Source organism: Cupressus sempervirens, chromosome 6 (assembly GCF_028749045.1).
Source record: "Cupressus sempervirens isolate cs-2001-9-10 chromosome 6, ASM2874904v1, whole genome shotgun sequence".
NCBI classification, from domain to species: domain Eukaryota; kingdom Viridiplantae; phylum Streptophyta; class Pinopsida; order Cupressales; family Cupressaceae; genus Cupressus; species Cupressus sempervirens.
This window is the reverse complement of record NC_143123.1, coordinates 380,338,257-380,357,219: the sequence shown is the minus strand read 5'-3', so window position 1 is coordinate 380,357,219 and position 18,963 is coordinate 380,338,257. Positions and strand designations below refer to the sequence as shown.

General features: G+C 37.3%; 1 protein-coding gene and 1 pseudogene across 2 annotated transcripts in view; one reads left to right on the top strand and one right to left on the bottom strand.

The window, feature by feature from the left end:
• Positions 1–18,963, top strand: part of LOC149552647 (uncharacterized) — a 228,990-nt gene that overhangs the window by 153,610 nt on the left and 56,417 nt on the right. The window lies entirely within an intron of this gene.
• On the bottom strand, positions 4,152–5,121 carry LOC149552648 (vesicle-associated membrane protein 714 pseudogene; annotated as a pseudogene).

Here is an 18,963-nt window from a genome sequence, read left to right as displayed (position 1 = left end):
TTTTTGTCTTCCTTTATCCTCAATTATATTTGTTGTTCATTTCCTCCTATAGCCCTGACAATTCTGGATTACCTTCTCTATTCTCTCATCAATTTGTAGATTTGATTTCTTCTAAACTTTGTCGCTCCTTTGTATCAAAGACCTTGACTATATCTGAGTTGCTTCCTTCGTTCTGTATTGCTTTATTGTTTTCATCTTTGCCTATATCTTAATCATTATAGAATAGATCATATGCTTATGATTTCTTCGTAGTCCCTTCCAAAACTTGTGTCACTCTTGATAAGACTACATTCACTCCAAGCCTATATTGTTCATGGTTGTATATTGCTGATGCATACATCCTTAGTATTCATATCGTTGATTCTAATCAAATCATGGATTCAATAGGAGTTCTTCTTGTTCAGTTATTGTGTCAGTGATCCCTACATTCCTGTTAATTATCGATGCCCCTGTTGAAGGTAGTTATACTTTGCATACTTTGTAATGATTCTTAATTCTCCTAAATGGACATGAACTACGATATGTGCATGATTGCTCTATAACATTAGATGATATTTCTCCTCCATGCTTTAATGATACCCACGATGGACGATGCATTCTATATATTGATATTTGATGTTCTCTCCTTAGTGCTAGTTACTTGCAGTAAGTTCACTTTGTCTTCTCAGTCCAACTTGGTTCATCCTGAGTAGTGAATGTATTCTCTGCCATTGATGACTATATCAGATCAACTACTAATTGGGCACTCGTATCCTTTTCTCTATTTGCTAATATAACAATGCTTGAATGTGATTAAGTTTCTGAATATGTCCCTCCTTATCAGTTGTTTGCTGTCTAGCCTATCTCTTCAACGTTGTCTCCTAGTTAACTCCTTTAAATGCCCCTTGAGTGTGTGTTCCGCATATTTCATGTATTTCCTGTGGATAGGGTATGTTCCGAATCTAATTGCCTGATTTATTTGCTTTTGTTCGGTATCGTTTGATAATACTACCTTTTATTCTTCATTCCTCCTCTCTTTTTTTTTCTTCCAATATGACTCCCTTCAAATACATGCATCAAGATCTGGTTGTGACTCTTGGTCACACTCTTTCAATTTGCTTAATCACTATTATTAGATAAATATATTGTAATTTATTATTTTATATTTCAATTATATATATATATATATATGATGATTTTATTTATAACAATAATATATATAAATAACTAGATATATATATATATATATATATATATATATATATTAGCATGGATAAGGTTTCTATCTTTGATTTGTATGTAATTTTTGGGTCATGACAGGTGGCACGCTCCATATTCTCTAGCTCTTTCAGATTTCTTTCTGCTTTATCCTGTAAGGAGAATGTCTCCAAAGGTCCTAGGTTCTCACTCTGTATCACTGCTTTATCTTCCCGTTCTACTTCTCCGGGAAGTGGTGATGGTGGAGGTATCATACCTTCTTCAAGCAACTTATCTGCCTCTTCTAATACTGCATCTCCCTCTCCCACAGGTATGTCTTCATTAACTTGGGTGTGGGTTTCTTCCTTCTGGACTTTATTTTGGGCACCCATAGCTCATGTAGGTTGTACCACCATGGCAATAGGATGTGTGACTTCTATGCCTTGTGGCCACAATTTTTCTGAGCACTAAGATCAATTACCTTGGTGCAGGTCCACTGATCTGAAGAAACTAGATTTGTCACTCCAAGTAAGCAAAGTTTGGTTGTGCTTCATAGAGGAATCTCATTCTTGCTATTACTTTTCCCTTCTCTGCTACTGACATTGCCTCATGTACGAACAACATCCATATCTATTCCTGCTATACGACCTTCGTCTGTGCAGAGGATGTCTACTAGGGTACGAACATCATCCGTATGGAGGCTATGTCTTGATGTATGGATGTAGTTCGTACGACTATCGTCCTTCTCGTGCCTTTGGATCTCAGCACCCACTGGAATTTCCCTTGGCGGTGGCCCCCCAGAAGTTGGTAGAAAAGTGACCTCCCTAGGTGTACATTTTAGATGTTTGAGATGAATTTCTGCATCCTCTGAATCTGAGGATGGTGTGTCCACACTAGTCTCCTCCCCTTTTGAACTGTCTTCTTCCTCTTCCTAACTTGAGTTCTCTTTTACGACCTGTCTTGGTTTCTTTGGCCTTGGCTCGCCTTTACCACCCTCTATACCAAAAGTGTCCATGTGAATCCAATAAATCATAGTTGGTTTGTAGGGCTCCACCCTATTTGCTGGCACCAATGTCCCCTTGTATATAGCGATAATCTGGGTTCGCATGGCTTCCAAAAAGAGACCAATGGCATGATGGGGCATACAGAATGCTTTGTGCTTCAATTCCATGAATTCTTGTGATCTTTCTGAGAGAAACTTAGCCTAGTTATACACCTTTCCTTCATTCAATCCAACCCCTATAGGTATTATCCATAGGGCAATGTCCGAGGTGCGTCTTCTAGCAGTAAGTTTAATCTTCACAAGGTCTACAATGCATCGCCATTCATCGTTGGCTATGAAGGTTTTCTTTAAACCCTGACTATTCTTGTTGCTGATAATGCCCTCCCAATCTTGTTTTGTGAGGTCCTCTCTGCATATCAACGTCAACCACTTTTTCTTTTCTTCCATTGTCATTAGGTTTTTTGTGAGTTCTTGTCCTTGATGAGGAATCCCAAAGACCTTATTTATCTCTCTAGTCGTGTAAGAAACTGTTATAGTTTGCTGCGCTGTTAGTGAATAGATTGTCCTTAAAGAGAATATGTGGAAATCCGACCCTGAATGCCCAAGTGAAAGGACAAACCAGCACCAACAGTTGGATAGGTTATCATGGATTGATAACCTTCCTCTGAATTTTTATCGGGTACAGCTCCCCGTGCAAGATTTATAGTGAATTAAATGTGAGTGCTTTTACTAGAAAGCACGAAAGGATATCTAACATCTACCTGTAAACACAGAGTAGATGCAAAACCTAAGAACCAAAAAGAAGAAAGGAGACAGAATAAAACAGATTACACAAAGTTAACCTGCTGTATACTGCATTTCAAAGGATAAAAGTTAAAGAACAATTTCCATTCTCCTGAGGAAAAACGAATCAAAGCTTCCAGAAGACCCCTGATATCAAATGCATGTAGAAAACAGCAAATCTGATGCACTTAAAGAAAACTGAAAGTTACAGCAACATAACCATCAGTGGAAAGAAGAACTACATGGACTCAAAGTTCCAATTTGCAGATATCTTTCAAACCTCCCTTCTTTAAGATGTAAAAGACTACAAAGATCCTATTACACATGCATCAGAAAATGAAAACCATCTCCCCTACATTACATTTCAAAATCAAAATCCCCTTTAATCACTAACACAAAGTCTAGCAAATAAAACTCTGTTCTGCTACAACTTCAAAGTTTGTATTCCTTCCCCCAGAACTGAAAAATCTTCCCACTTGCTAACAGCACACAGTTTGTAGCTGTTGGAAGAAAAAGTGGACCTCAGAAGATGAAACTATATCTGTCCAAATTTCCTCCTTCCTTGCCTGAAGCCCAAAGTCTGCAGTTTTGGAAGTTGGAAGAATTCGGAATCCCCTAACACTGTATTCATAGCCTCTATCCTGCTGTAGCTCAAAGTCTCCCAGTCAGAATTCAGAAAACTGGAAACCCCCCTTGTTTAATGCTTTCATCATTTATAGAATTTGGTGGCTGACTGTTCAATTTCTATAACTGATTCTTGGAAATCCTTTTTTGCTTCCCCTTTTCTTTTTAATATAAGCATGTTCTCGGTGATCTTTTTTAGTTTCTATAACTGAACCTTTGTCATCTTCGAAGATTCTTTATTTTGAATTACAAGGCCTGATGTTTTTTGAAGACTAAAGTTAGCTTCCTATGACAAAGTGAAATTATTGGACATATGATATAATTATTTTGACGGGTGTCAAGACACTGCCCCTAGGTGTCACCAAATGCCTTTTAGCTGTCGAGCCATCTGAGAATCATCTCTATCTTTTAGGCTTATGATAACTCCATATTGCAGGGAGGCACTCACTTCTTCATCTGAATTATTATGACTATCGTGCTTAACAAGCAACATGTATGATTGAAGGTTTCGACAATCATAATTTCCAAAAAAATGGTGTAGACATTTGCCCAATGTTTGGTGCATCCTTTTCTTCTTAGCATAACCACCAGTCTGACTAATCTCTAAGCAAACAACCTTTTTGCAGCCCACGACAGTGATTGGTAGGCATCTACACTCAAGTTATTGCATAGGCAGTATTGGAAGATACAAGGGAAAGCCTAGTTTGATGATCGGAATATGAAACTCATGATCGACAAGACGAAAGAGTTATACCACCACAAAACAATGCAATTATGATATAGAGGATCACAACAATCAAGCATGTCAGTGAAGCCAGAAGCTTTGCATTCTTCATCCAAAGTGCTTGCCGAAGTCGTCTAGATTGCTTCTTGAAATGAAATGAGTTGTCTTGAATAGTTGCAGCTTTATCAACAAGAAGCTCAATTTTGTCCCCTCTCTCTAGAATTTTTTTCAATGTTTCCAACCATAACAGTACGTACCTCACTCATTTCTCCTCTTACACGGTTTAGGGTGTCTGCATTGGGGTTGCTGGAGAAATACTCCATCTGCAGGTGTAAAACTCTAGAGAACTCATCATTCATTGCATAAGCAAGTGCGGTATGAGCCACACGGCCATATGTTTTCATGAATCTCATTTGAATGTCTTCCAAATATGCAAATGGAACTCATCCTAGCTCGGCTCAATTAAGAAAATTCTGTGATGAATGGCACATGGCAGTGTCTTCATAGAATGGTCTAGTCAATTGAATGAGGCAGCCATTAATCAAAAAATCCAATGAGTTCTAGCCACATAGGCACAAATGAAAGTGCAGACCAAGGAAACGATCCTACAACTCCTTGTGCTACATCGCACTGATTTGGTGCAATCCTTGGACCATTCTTGATAAAACCCGCCCCATGTATAATCCGTGAAAATATATCTTTGACTAGCCATCTTTGCATATAGTTCCGTCCATATAGATGTTGCAGAATCCAGTGTCTTCTCTGCAATATTAATCTCTACCATAAGAGAACCCGCGGGTTCCAACACCATTTCTCCACGATGGGAGTGCTCGGCTACCGACTTCTTGCTTCAGATAGTGTATTCGATGCCCTTAACACTTATGATAGTATTTGATCATCCCAAACTCAAAATACCATATGTTCTGGTGATGATGCTAGCTTTGTTTGAATATGCACGTGGAGCATTTAAGACATGCATTCTAAGACATAGGTAGATGTCTTAGTTGATTCATGACACTTGCCATTAAATTTGATACCAAACTTAAGCTTTGTCAGTTTAGTAAAGGTCATTTCAAATTCTTGATTTTGCAGATTTACATCTGTGGGCTCAAATCCATTTCCTTGGTATAAATACATACTGCATCCATTCATTGACAGAACTTTCAGACTACTTACATCATATTGTAGGTACACCTTCTTGTGAATTTGTGAATAGAATATAATGATCTCTACATTGTTGAATTAAATCACTGGACTCTCGAATTTGCAAGTCTGCCATTTGACTCACTAAATTCGAACCACGACATTATGTCAAATTTTGCAATAACACTCGAATCTATAACATGGGACTTGAATTTTGAACCTTGGACCTTTGAATTATTGGACAAAATCTTCATTTTGATCTGTACTTCTGTGGTGTTACATAGAACCAATGACTTTACTTGAATTGCAGAACGAACCCTTGAAACTGCTGAACTGATAGAATTTGAACTTGGATTATGAATCTGCAAGTTGAACTAGTGAACCACCTTGTGCCTCTTAACCATTTATGATAGATACCCTGAGATATATGTCTGCTTCTTCGATCACTTTGCACTGGATCATTGAACTTGAAGGCATTGAACCTGACACTTGTTTCCACAACTGCATATTAAAATTTCTGAACCATTTTGCATCTCTGAACCACTGAATTGATCTCCATCTTAACATGTACTTTTGTGCTTCCTCCAAACTGTTGAATTGGCAGAACCTGAGATTAAATGACAAGATTCTAAACTTGTCGAACTGAACCTGGTGAATGCATTGAGACAGCATTCTGAACTTTTCTAACCGTTCTGTATTTTTGAACTGAACTGCTTTGAATTGTCGAACTACTTTGAACTACTTCGAACTTCAGTTCGAAGTGGTTCAAAGAGGTTCAACCTCTGAAACTGAAAGTTTTAAAACTGAGACCACCTTGGGTACTAACATGCGCATATTGGATCACTAATTTGTGATTGTCTTTATCATAACCTGCCACCATGGTTCACCATATAGTTTCAAATTCTTTCACATTTAAAAATAGGCATGAATCTTTCTTTGTCTACCTCTGCTTTGTGTAGGGCTTCCTTCAGTATGTGATTGTCTTCTAGATTTTCCATAAGTTATGACATTCACTACGCACTACACTTTTGAAAGTGACATTATCAGCAGTGGTCTTGGCTCCAACTTTCCCCTTGCTCTTCTAACTTGTCATCCTCATTCCTTCCTTTCGAACTTGCAAGGCTGGTCTTTTCCCTGAATCAATAAATTTTCCTATACTTGGGTTCCCCACACTGATCTTGACCATTTTATGTACTGCACCAATCTTTGTGCGGTTTTAATTGTTTGTATGTTCCAACTATTTCCTGAGCTCCAACTATTTTGTCCACACATCTTCGGTTTATTCCACCGTAAACCTGATATGTTGGAAGGTCTTTCTCTGGTGGCCTATATGAATACGACTACCTCCCCCCTTGGTATGCCCTTTTGAGGGTGGCTTGTATGTGGTTTGCCCTCCTAGACAATTCCTCCCGCTTGTTCCTCTTGGTTGTGTATGCAAGAATCTAGCGTATTGAAACTTGGCTTTCCCCAACCCTTATCTGCTTTGTTCGTATGCACTCTTTCTCTATTCTCATATACTAATGGATGAGGGTACGTATGTGGCGGTTTGGTTGTTGCTGTTGAATGTACAGCATGCTTCTTGTATACCCCTCCCATTGGGTGTTTGGGACTGTCACCTGTGTTGTTGCGTATGCTAAGGCTCCATATGCATATGTATTTGCTCCTACATACAACCCTTTCTCCTGTTTTGATGTGTGCTACCCCTTCTCTGCTGCTGCAATTACTTCACCATGGGCATACGTGTTTGCCACCCTTCCTTTCGTGGGCTTATTGTCAAGCTTTCCTATCAATTCCTTTAGCCTCCTACTATATGCTTTGACAGATTCATTCTTCCCTTGCCTTGTATTATAAATCTCTATCACTATTTCATCGTTGTTTGAAAGGAGTCTGAATTCTTCTTCAAAGGCTGCATGGAGATTATTCCATGTATTCCTCTTGCCTACCTCCAAATTTGTATACTAGTCAATGGCTATACCTCTTAATGTGGTTGGAAATGCTTTGTCATTCATTTGCATCATTCTCTCCTTTTGCTTGCCATATGGTAATGCATGTTTTACAGTGACGTGCGAGGTCCTCCGAGCCATCCCCTGTGAATCTAGGGAGTTTTTGTTTGTCCATTGCCATTCTTCTACTATTTTGGCCTCTTGCCAGGACACTCCCTCCTGATGGGAAGCTCTGTTGGACGGGCTAGATTCCTGGTTGCTAGCCCCAACAGTGTCTCCTCCTAAGTTGGGGTTTTGTTCCTATTGATGCTCTGTGTGTGCAGCAATTTCAAGGATTTTGCATGTTGCCTTCCATGCTGATGTCTAAGAGATAGCCAAATTGGCTATTCCTTTGATTGTATTTTCAATCAACCTTTCTTGGATTCGGAAGTGGTCCCCTCATCCCCTTAGATTATGACATCTTTCCTCCTGTTGTTGGAGGCGTAATGTTCTTAGTGTGACTTCCTCCTCAGTTTCTTCCTCTAGCACCTGCCTCAGATATTTGTTTGGAATCAAGGGCATGAAGTGTTCCTTCCTCAGTTTCTTCCTTTGGCACCCACCTCAGATATTTTTTTGGTTTAGTGTCTATTTATCACACTGCTCTAAGTCTCGTTCCCATGTCCTTTTGGCAAACTGTTGGAGCATTTATTGCCTTCGTCGATCTCTTTCTGTTTTGACTCTTTCTTCCTCCACACGTACCAAATTTCTTGTCAATAGTCGAGGGATCTGTCCAAGTAGATTGTGCACCGCTGGTGGTATGAAAGGTTCGTCCCGTATCGTGCTCTTTGCAACCGCTCTCTTGTGGGCTTCCCTTTGCACGTACTGTGCTCTCTGCAACTGCTCTCTTGTGGGCTTCCCTTTGCACGTACCTGTGATTTGCCATTTCTCAATGTCTTCTTCATTCAATATGAATCGCAGGCCTGTAGCAGAATTTGTAGTGAGCAAAAACGTGTTCAATTCCTCCAAATGCAGGCCCTAAACTTGCAGCAGCAGCCCCTCTAAAACACTCGTTCTTGCCTGTAGGCTGATTGTGAATGGATGCAGATCGTATAGGGGTGGTCTCCAAGCACATACAACCCTCAATGTTGCCTCGAATGATACACAACAGCCCCAACTGTGAACACGGACACCTTCCAACTTTAAGACGTAGGTAGAATATAATCACAACTTATTAAATATCACCAATACCATAAACTCCAACTTCTCATAAACAGTATGCCACATTAGAGAAGTGAACAATCACCATTAACTTCTTTCGACCACAGTGAATACAACTACAAGAAGACAATAATAATTCGCAGAATTATAACCTTTATATTTCAGCAAGGGCACAAAAATTCAGAACTTTAGAAGTGTCAAAAAAACAACAAAAGGAAAATAAGATTCAATCGGATGCTTTCCTCTTCAAATGGGCTTATATTTGCAATTTCCAAATGACACAAGTTTCCCAAATAAACTCCACAACATTAAAATATAATAAAGTGCCATTATAATATAATTTATTAATTGTTTTTGGCCCCCAAAAATGACATTTTCCACTATAACGTAATATTCCAACACACAAGGCCACTGTTTCGTGTGCTCATGATTTAAAACTTTTCAACCTGGTTCCAATGAGCTATGATATTGAGGTGACCAACATACAACAACAAAAATAACAACTTGAGCATATTTAGATGAATTATAATAATAATTCACCTGTCCTGCGAAAACAACTAAAGAAGCATCAAAATCAAAATTTAACAACACCATAGTGACCCTGATGACGAAAAATGATGAATAAACTTGACGAGGTGACTCACTATAAATAGACGACCCCTCCAAGCTTCTTGGAGCCCAAACCGGTAGCCTAAAATAATAAATTAGAGCATCACTCAACTCCTCTAACTCAAGTGAGTTCATCAGAACCAACAATTGACTTACTATAATAGTAAGTGCCTCAAATGATTGCTGGAAAGCCTATAACCCCCCAATTGAGACCCTCAAATCGCATCGTTAAATCATGAGGGTCGCGATGGTGAACTGACCAAGCCAATTGCATGAACCTGCTAAAAATGGGGACATTATAATTACAGTGAAATTTTGGTTTTCTTTAATAAAAAATGGATTACATTATGAATTTTTTGAGTAGAGAAAGGCATTTTACCAAGACTCGAGGAGCGACTATCATCAGATTCGAATTAAAGTAGATGAATGGAAGACTGCTATCAAGACAAGTGAAGGTTTGTATGAGTGGTTGGTTATGCCTTTTGGTTTGACTAATAAACTTGGTACTTCAATGAGGCGGATGAACGAAGTTGTAAGGAAATTCTAAGGTAAGTTTGTGATTGTTTACCTAGATGATATTCTGATATTCAATTAGAGTGAGGAAGATCATTTGTTACATTTAAGTCAAGTGTTACAGATTGAAGGAGGAAAAGTTATTGATTAACTTGAAGAAGTGTTTCTTCGTGAAAGAGGAGGTTATGTATTTGGTTTGTTTTATTTCAACTGATGGTTTGAATATGGACCTTGAGAAGATTAAGGTTATTTTTGAGTGGCCTACACCTGAGAGTGTTGGTGAGGTTAGATCTATCCACGAATTGGCTAGTTTCTACAGGAAGTTTATTAGGAATTTCAATTCAGCTTGTAGTGCTATGACAGAGACAATAAGGGGAGACAAAAAAAAATTCAAGTGGACACATGGAGTTGACAAGAGTTTTGAGACTTTGAAGCAAAATGTAGCTGAATTGCATGTGTTGGATTTACTTGATTTCACTATGGTATTTCAAGTTGATTGTGATGCAAGTGGGAATGCAATTGGAATAGTATTGAATCAGCAAGGTAGAACAGTTGCTTTCTATAGTGAGAAGTTGAATGATGCTAAGAAAAGGTACTCATTTTTTTATCAGAAATTTTATGCTACTGTTCAATATTTGAAGAAATAGAGACATTATTTGATTCCTAAGGAATTTGTGTTGTACACCGATCATAAAGCTTTATAGGATTTGGGTAGTTAGAATAAGTTGAATTAGAGAGACATGAAGTGAGTTGGGTATTTTGCAGAATTTCACTTTTGTGTTGAAACATGAGTGGAGAGTCTAACAAATTATCGATGCATTGAGCAAGAGAAGAAATTTTGTTGGGTGGATATTTTGCAACCAATAGCTTTAGGAAAAATCCAATTGCAAAATAGGATGACCAGCCACAATGCGTGAGACAGAGTCTCTCCTACCTTAAAGGGAAGGCTCCTCCTTCTTACCGTTCCTTGGATCAACTCAAGGTAAGCAAGAAGTTGCGAGATTCTGTAAAGGGGTATTACCATTATTCTTTCCTCTTAGTTTTTAGGAAAGAATCCACTTACTCGTGGAGCAAGTAATGGGCAAGATGAAACTTCAAACTACACTTCTATCTAAAGTTGTAAACTGTGATATCGATAAACCAAAATTAACTCAAAGGCTAGTAGAAAGCGTACCAGTTTGGCTCTAAGTCCAGTTGTAATTCTATATGAAAAAACTTTACTATTGGGGCACAAAGACTTCCAGAAGTAAAGATATTATAATTATTTTGTGAATCAAGAAAGAGATATAAGCTATGGACAAAGCTTCTAGTCCATATATCTCTACAACCACTCCCAATCAAAGCTTCGGATTCGGTTGCTTTCTAACTCTTATTTAAACTCAATTATCAAGATTGCAAAACAACATGTGAATCAAAGACAACAAATGCAAATCATAATCACAACTTCTAACTTGCAAAAGTAACAATATCACTCAATCAAAGTTAAGTCTCAATTGATTCTTTGTATTCACTTTTCTTTCAAAATGGCGCTACACAATCAAAGTTATGCTTGCACAATTTTTTCAGAGCTCTCTTGCATACAATATAAGATAGATTTTATAATAAGAGAACACTCCTCTATATAGGCACAGGAGTTGAGAAAAAGTGGGAGCAACTCAACCAACTTTGACCAAGTCTAACTAGAAGAGAAATTATTGGATTACATGTAACTACACATGCAATTCGCATTAAATGTAATTACATAATCCAATGCAATGCATTCTCTTAGATCAACAAACATAAAAACAAAAACAAAATCACAATCTTAAAGATTGTTCTTTAGTGCATTGAATTTGATGATAACATCACTCACTGTGGGAATATTAGAAATCTCCATTGTCTTTGACATTGCCTCTATTCTAACTACATCTGCATATGCTGATTGCACAACCTTGGAATTTACCGCCAGGGAATCTTGCAAGAGCTTTGCCAAAGATTTATACAAGGCAAATTTGTTCATTGTATGAGAACCAAAATCCTCAGAATCTAAATCAACATTGATCTTGATTGTATATTCTGAAGTCATCCTTTCAACTGTAATCAGATTACCGTGTTCATCAAGAATCGAACATCCCATTTTCTCTAAGTCACATGTGATTCTTGTTTCTATTGCTTGGCAATCTCCAAGGGTTGCCTGCAACTTTGTTATTACTTTTCTCAGTGTTTCTTCTTTGTAGCCCATAAATACTTGACATATGAAGAACATTTTACAGTATGGGAGAATGTCACATGTAACCATGGCATCCATATCAGACTTAGCAAACTCATCCCAATCATTAAGAATCCCTTCCAAGGTGACAACTTCTTGAGTCAAAATAGAAATCAAGTCTTGTTCCATTTCATCCATGTTTTTGATACGCCTAAGAACTTTAATTGTATCTGTAATAGCTTGAACTCCTTCAGAAATGATTTCTCCTATCAAAAAATTTGCAACTTCTACTATCTTTCTTTCCCTAGATGTCTGAGACACGACAACATCATTTTGCGAAGATTGTTGCCGAATAACTTCATTTAAGCAAACAACAACCTACTTGAGCTGATTTTTCTTTTCCCATAATTCATGATTGCTCTTTGATACATTGGCAATTGTATCTTGATCATCCTGTAAGCAACTCAGTCACGACTGCTTTCCGATCTCTACCTTGCTGAACTTGTAATTAGAAAGGGTAAGCTCTTCAACAGGCTTATCCACGAGTGGCTCAACAACTTCTACAAACTTGGTTTTTTCTAAATCAGCTAAGATCCTTGAAATAATCATATCTTTCAAAGATTTGGACTTAGTTTTCTTAATAGGAAGATCATCTGGGGGTACGACCACCTTCCTTATCTTCATTGTGGTCTTGCTTAACCATGTAGGCAAGCTGAAACTTTCATCTATGGAAGCAGGTACAGTGGAGACCTTTGGCATTGATCTTGATTGTATCTCCATTGTAACTATGCAAGATTTAGTTTACACAGCCGAATTCATAGGTGCATGATAAGAGGATTCTGTCATGAAAAACTCAAAGCCAGTCATAGAAGTGTCAAGTTGAGAAACTTAACCTTCTGTGAGAGTTGGAAAATCTTCGAACACATTCCTCAAATATTCACATTGTTTTGTTGTTAAAATGGGAGGAGTTGTTGAAGATATAGCAAGAGCCAATGTATTGACTTTTGAAGTCAGGATGGAAGGTGTGAAAACAGTGGAAAATGAATCTGCATTATCATCTATCGTACCCAAAAAAGGCGCTTATTGCATGGATGGTTCATGAGTTTGTGTAGGTCTTGGAAGAGATATGATCATGACTTCTCCTTTTTCCTCCTCATCTTCTTCATCAAGTTCTTCGTTTGATTCCTCTGACTTTGCCATTGACTCTTGAATTGGTTCAATGGTTTGAGATGATTTAAATCTCTTTCCACCCTTCAACTTGAATCTGGGAGATTTCTTTACATCAGAAGAAGAAACACCATCTTTACCTATGATTTCCAATTGTGACTTCCTTCTAGGAGGACCAAAACTTCCATAATCCAAACCCAACTTTGGATTGCCCTTGTAAGACCTTTGATTTTCAACCACTTGTTGGTGTTTGCCAAAATGGATTGAAATCAATCAAGGATAGATGTACCTTCCTTTTGCTGCTATTGAATAGGAAAAGGGTATCGTTTATCAAAACCAGCTTGATGATATTCTGGATCAAGAATATTACCATCATCTTCAACTTGGAAATTAGACAAGATATCGAGCATATTAAGATCAATGATCTACTACAAAGTCAATCTGTAGTAACCCATTTTCATTATATCCAACTCTGTCCGTATATCGATCCAAACATCTTTTATACGATGAACATGAGTAAAGGCCCTCCTAATTTGAGAATTCATCTCTGTATAATCAAAGTCAAATCTGACTTTGAATCTTATCAATGTGATCATTTGAAGTTCTACTTTCATGGCTTTTGCTTTGTGTACATAATTGATAATGTAATGACCAATTACCACGGGTTTGGCAGAAGAAATACCCAAACTTGGCCTATGTAGAGCATGTTGATCAGATTGAACTTTCATGAGTTGTTTGGCCAATTCCATTAAAATGATCCTGTCAGTAGCATACCTAGGTAAGGTATATGGTTCTCCTTTGAAATATACAACTCTTAAATAAGTAAAAGTTGGCAACTGGATAAAGATGCAACCATATTGATTAACCTTGGCCCAAGCTTCATCAGATGCCCTTTTAACAGATAACTGCTTATCAAACAAACATGGAAAATACCCAAAGAATGCATCTTGAACTCTTCTGTAATGAAATTTACTATTAGTTAGAGTAATCTGATCATAATACTCCCAAACTAGAACTTGAAGACGGTTTCCTTTGGTTGAAAGCCCAGATATAGATCCCATAGCAATAGCAATATAGACAAGATAGGAATTCATGTAGAATGGTGTCGATATTCCTACATTGATCAACTGCTCACAAAGTGGAGTGCTGATAAGTTCTCCCCAAAAGATATGTTCCTTATTATCCATGATCTGAAAAATGAACTTATACATCCAAGGTTCAAAATCATTAGAATCCTTGAGACCACATATCCTGCTGAGAAGGATAATCAAATCTTTGTGTTCCGCCTTTAAACTAGATCTGTGAATGGTTTTTGGCCATCTTGAGAAGTTGTTTCTCTTGGATTCCAACCACTATAGATTTACATACTTATAATAATTTCCCTTATTCTCATTCCATATCTCCAAAGATGACTCTTTGGTCAGATCCACGCATTCTGCACTCTGCGACACTTTGAAAATCTGCTCAATAACTTCTGGATCAAGGCTTATAATTATATTACCATCAACATCCTTGATAGTTTTTTGACTTCGGATAGAAACGCTTTGCACATCCGAGAACAAATTCTGGTTCTAAGGCAGCCATAGGAAAATGTGGACACTAAATGAATATTACTCCTTCTGATCCGTTTCATTTCATTAGTGGTAGGAGTTTGTATTCTCTGCAAGAAATCTGCCATGTCCACATGCCCAATCCTTGTATCCAAGACATTATCAAGAATAGATGTAACCTAGGATGGAGTTGCGTGAGGTAACTCTTTATCATGTTGATGTTTTATTTTGCCTTTTGATTTTGCAAATAAGGGCATCCCTTGTGCTTGTGTTGCAACGTGAAAATTCCAAAATGTGAACACATCATCAGAGGATATGGCTTCCATAAAAGTGTCGATTCTCAATCAACAAAGGTTCAGAGAATGGATTAGACACTTCAATAATCTAGTGTGATGATCTTGAATAGAGATAACATGCATATGTGAAGGCTGGGATACGGCTTGTGAGGATCAAAATATGAGGTGGAAGTGAACGTTTATGAATATTCTTTAAGACATGGAAGTGGAATGCATAGGAATGTGTGCAAATGAAAACTTGACTTTTAAAAAGTGACTTTTAGTCAAAAAAGGGTTGTCATGATGTCACTGCACGAAAAGTGAATTACATGTATATGTGATGTATAATGAGGAACGAAAAGTGAGATTGCATGTAAATATAGATGGAAAGTTAGTTTACATGTAATTGCATGCAAAAGATGAGATGCAATGTGTTGTGACATGAAATGAGAAATTACATGTAATTGCTCATGAAGTGTAATGGCAGATACGGAATGAAATGATGCAATGTACCTTCGCATGAAATGATAAAAATGGAATGAAAAGATGCATGTGCATTCGTTGATGGAAAATGGAGTGAAATGAAACGTGATCAAGTTCTTGGGATAGAACTTGCAACTTCTTCCAAATGAAGAAAAACAAAAAAACAAACAAGCAAACAAGAAAACAAACACAAAAGAAACATGTACCTTCAAACATGTCAACAAGCAAGATATCTCAATATGCAAACTCAAATTTGGAATTTGGGAAAAAATCAGAAGTATGAAAATGAGACTCTTCATCATTTTTAAAGGAAAAGTGCACTTTTCATGACATCTATAACAACAACTGTGAAGCATCAATCTAAAATATGCATAAAATCAGCAAGATAAGCATGAATTTAATTAACAAGAAGGAAAATGTCCACTTGATTATATGCTGAAAATGATGGAGGAAGAAAGTTGAAACTCCAACTTTGAAAATCTTCCAACAAACTTGGACTTCTTCAACCTTGCAATGATGAATTCGTAATGAGCATCCAATGAGGCAACTTTGAATGAGAGTTCCCAAAATGTGCCCTAAAATCTCTCCCAATTCCAACGTTTTTAATGAATGTAAGGAAATGGGACACTTTCGGAGAAAAACGTGATTCAAATCTGCCCCAAACAACTTGTTTTGCAAATGGTATGCAAAAACGTGCTTTCTAATAGCAAGGATGTGTAAGATAACTCCAAAATGCCTCTTCTTTGTCCCAAAACATGATAAAAATATCCTCCAAAATGGTCTTTTTTTAAAACTATGGGTCCAAAAGGGCATGAAAAATAATGATTTTTGCAAGGAGATTTAACGTTTTTGGCATGGGAATTCTTGGATTTGCAAGAACGCTTTTAGAGGAGAAGATTTGGAGACATTGCATGGAAGAATCCAAACAAAATCATCAAAAACGTGTTCTTGGAGTCCATAGACATGGATGTTTTGCCCTTGCAATGTAAAAACAGATTTTGGAATGTAGATGCATGAGTTATAGGCAAAACACACTTTAGAGATGCATATACATGTTTTAAAAACATGTCTTGAGCTTCCTTTTACCCAAATGCACCTTTTGGGTGCATTAACATGTTTTAGAAATATGCATTTTGATCACAAATGGGTTTATAAGATGTATATGCATGTTTCATAGGAAAAACACACCATTTTAGTGCCACTACACATTTTAAAACTTTCAAAAATGCATCCTTTTGGTGTCATTGACATGTTTTAAAATATGCATTCAATGGAAAACACACCTTTTTGTTGTCTTTTCATAGCTTTGCAATATGCAATTGCATGTTTTTTATGCACTTACATGCATTTCCATTCCAAAATTGCACCTTTTAGGTGCGATTGCATATTTTTGATGAAATTTGCTTGTAGACATGTTTTACACAACTTAAGTGATGAATTAAGCACATGTCAATTTAATCTCTGATAAAATATTACTAAAATGGGTCATAAATAACATTTACACTATCATATTTAAAATATAATGTGCAAATATCATTTTAAAAGTAACATTTACTAGAGCATTTGATTTAAAAATAAAAAATTAAATCAAACTATATAGTTAATATAGTCACTTAAGTGAAAATTCAAAAAGTGACTTAATTTAAAACTATAACATAAACTGCACTATAGCTACATTAAGTGAAAAATCTAAATGATAAAGTAACTTAAAAACATAACATAAAGTGAATTTATGTTATATTTTCCAAAAAGTGAATGTCAACTTAAAAATATAAGATGCTATTTTAAATTTGTGTAGTTGCATAAAAAAGCTCCTTGTTTTATGTCTTTTGATTGCCAACTTTGATTAAGCCCTAAGATCAAATTGAAGGGAAAACCGAAAGCAATGACGAACAAAAACAAAAGACCAAAAGTCTATAATGTCTCCAATTTTAATGTAGTAATTTAATTTTACTAATTAATTAACTGGTTCCAAAATTTAAATAATACAATAAAAGGACCTTTAATTAGGTACTTTAATTAATTAATATGGGGTTCAAGTAAATATTTGTATTCGTGGTTCCGATTGATTTAGTATATCTCGTACTGTTTTTTGTTTGAGTTTCCGTTGTTAAGTGTTGCCGTTGGCTATGTTTGTACACCCTCAGAAAGGTTTTCCCCAACAGGTATTTAAGCATGGCTTGTAGGTAGTTGTGGATAGGCAATTCGGATTATTTCTATTGTACTGCGAATTCTTGTTGGGATTTTCTATTTCGCCATTTTGGAAGTGAAAGATCTTCCCTACTTGGCTTGTCTAGTTTTGATGGGATTCAACCCTCACCCTTTTCCGTTGCATGTAATGCTTTGCTTGGATCTGACAAATCAGAGCACCATCTTGTGGAAAATATTAATTGAAGGTTATTTGTGTTCAATCTCCATTCCTTTTTGGTGTTATCTAATAATTTTGGATCTATTAGTCTATGTATTGCATGACTGAGCATTTCCAATCTATCCACCGTCCGCGGACTTCCTCCCTCCTACCGTGTGGATGACAACTTTGCCTTCATTTCGTACTCCACCTAATCCTTGCATAGATCCCTCCGTACATTTCCCAGCACAACCATACGACCCAACACCATTATACCGTACGATCCAAAAAACCACCATATAGGCCTCTAGCAATCACCGTACAGCCTCCTAGAAGCTACCGTATGACCCACCCCAAACAGTCCATACATCACTATTCACTGCATTCAGCTATATCGTATGGCCATCAAGTAATTGACTATCAGGCACACGAGGCCAACGAGTAATTGGCTATCAGGCACATGGGACCAATGGGTAGCTAGTTATCAGGCACACGGGACCAACGGGTAACTGGCTATCAGGCACATGGGACCAATGGTTAACTGGCTATCAGGCACATGGGACAAATAGGTAACTGGCTATCAGGCACACAAACCAACAGATAACTGGCTATTAAGCACATGGGACAAATAGGTAACTGGCTATCAGGTACACGGGACCAATGGGTAACTAGCTATTAGGCACATGGGACAAATAGGTAACTGGCTATCAAGCACACAGACCAATGGATAACTGGCTATCAGGCACACAGTACCAATGGGTAACTTGCTATCAGGCATATGGGACCAATGAGTAACTAGCTATCAGGCACCTGGGACCAACTAATAACTAGCTATCAGGCACTTGGGTCAACGCGGAATTGGCTATTAGGCACATGGGACGAACGAAACACTACTATAGGCACACGGGATGAACAAAATATTATAGTCAAGGATTCTGTAATTGGCTATCAAGCACATAGGACCAATGGGTAACTGGCTATCAAGCACATGGGACAAATAGGTAATTGGCTATTAGGCACATGTAATGGACACCCAGGAATGCCCAAAAGCTGATCCAATTGCTGAAATTATATTAATTCTAAAAATGCTACAATCAAGTACAAAGAGATGTATTCCAAAGGCCAAACCCTAAGGGAATGACGTCTAGAATGTTACAAGAGAGAATGAACGCCCTCTATTGCCAAAAAGAGAGTGTGATTCACACCTCCAAGCTCTTATCAAATGCAAGTCATAATCC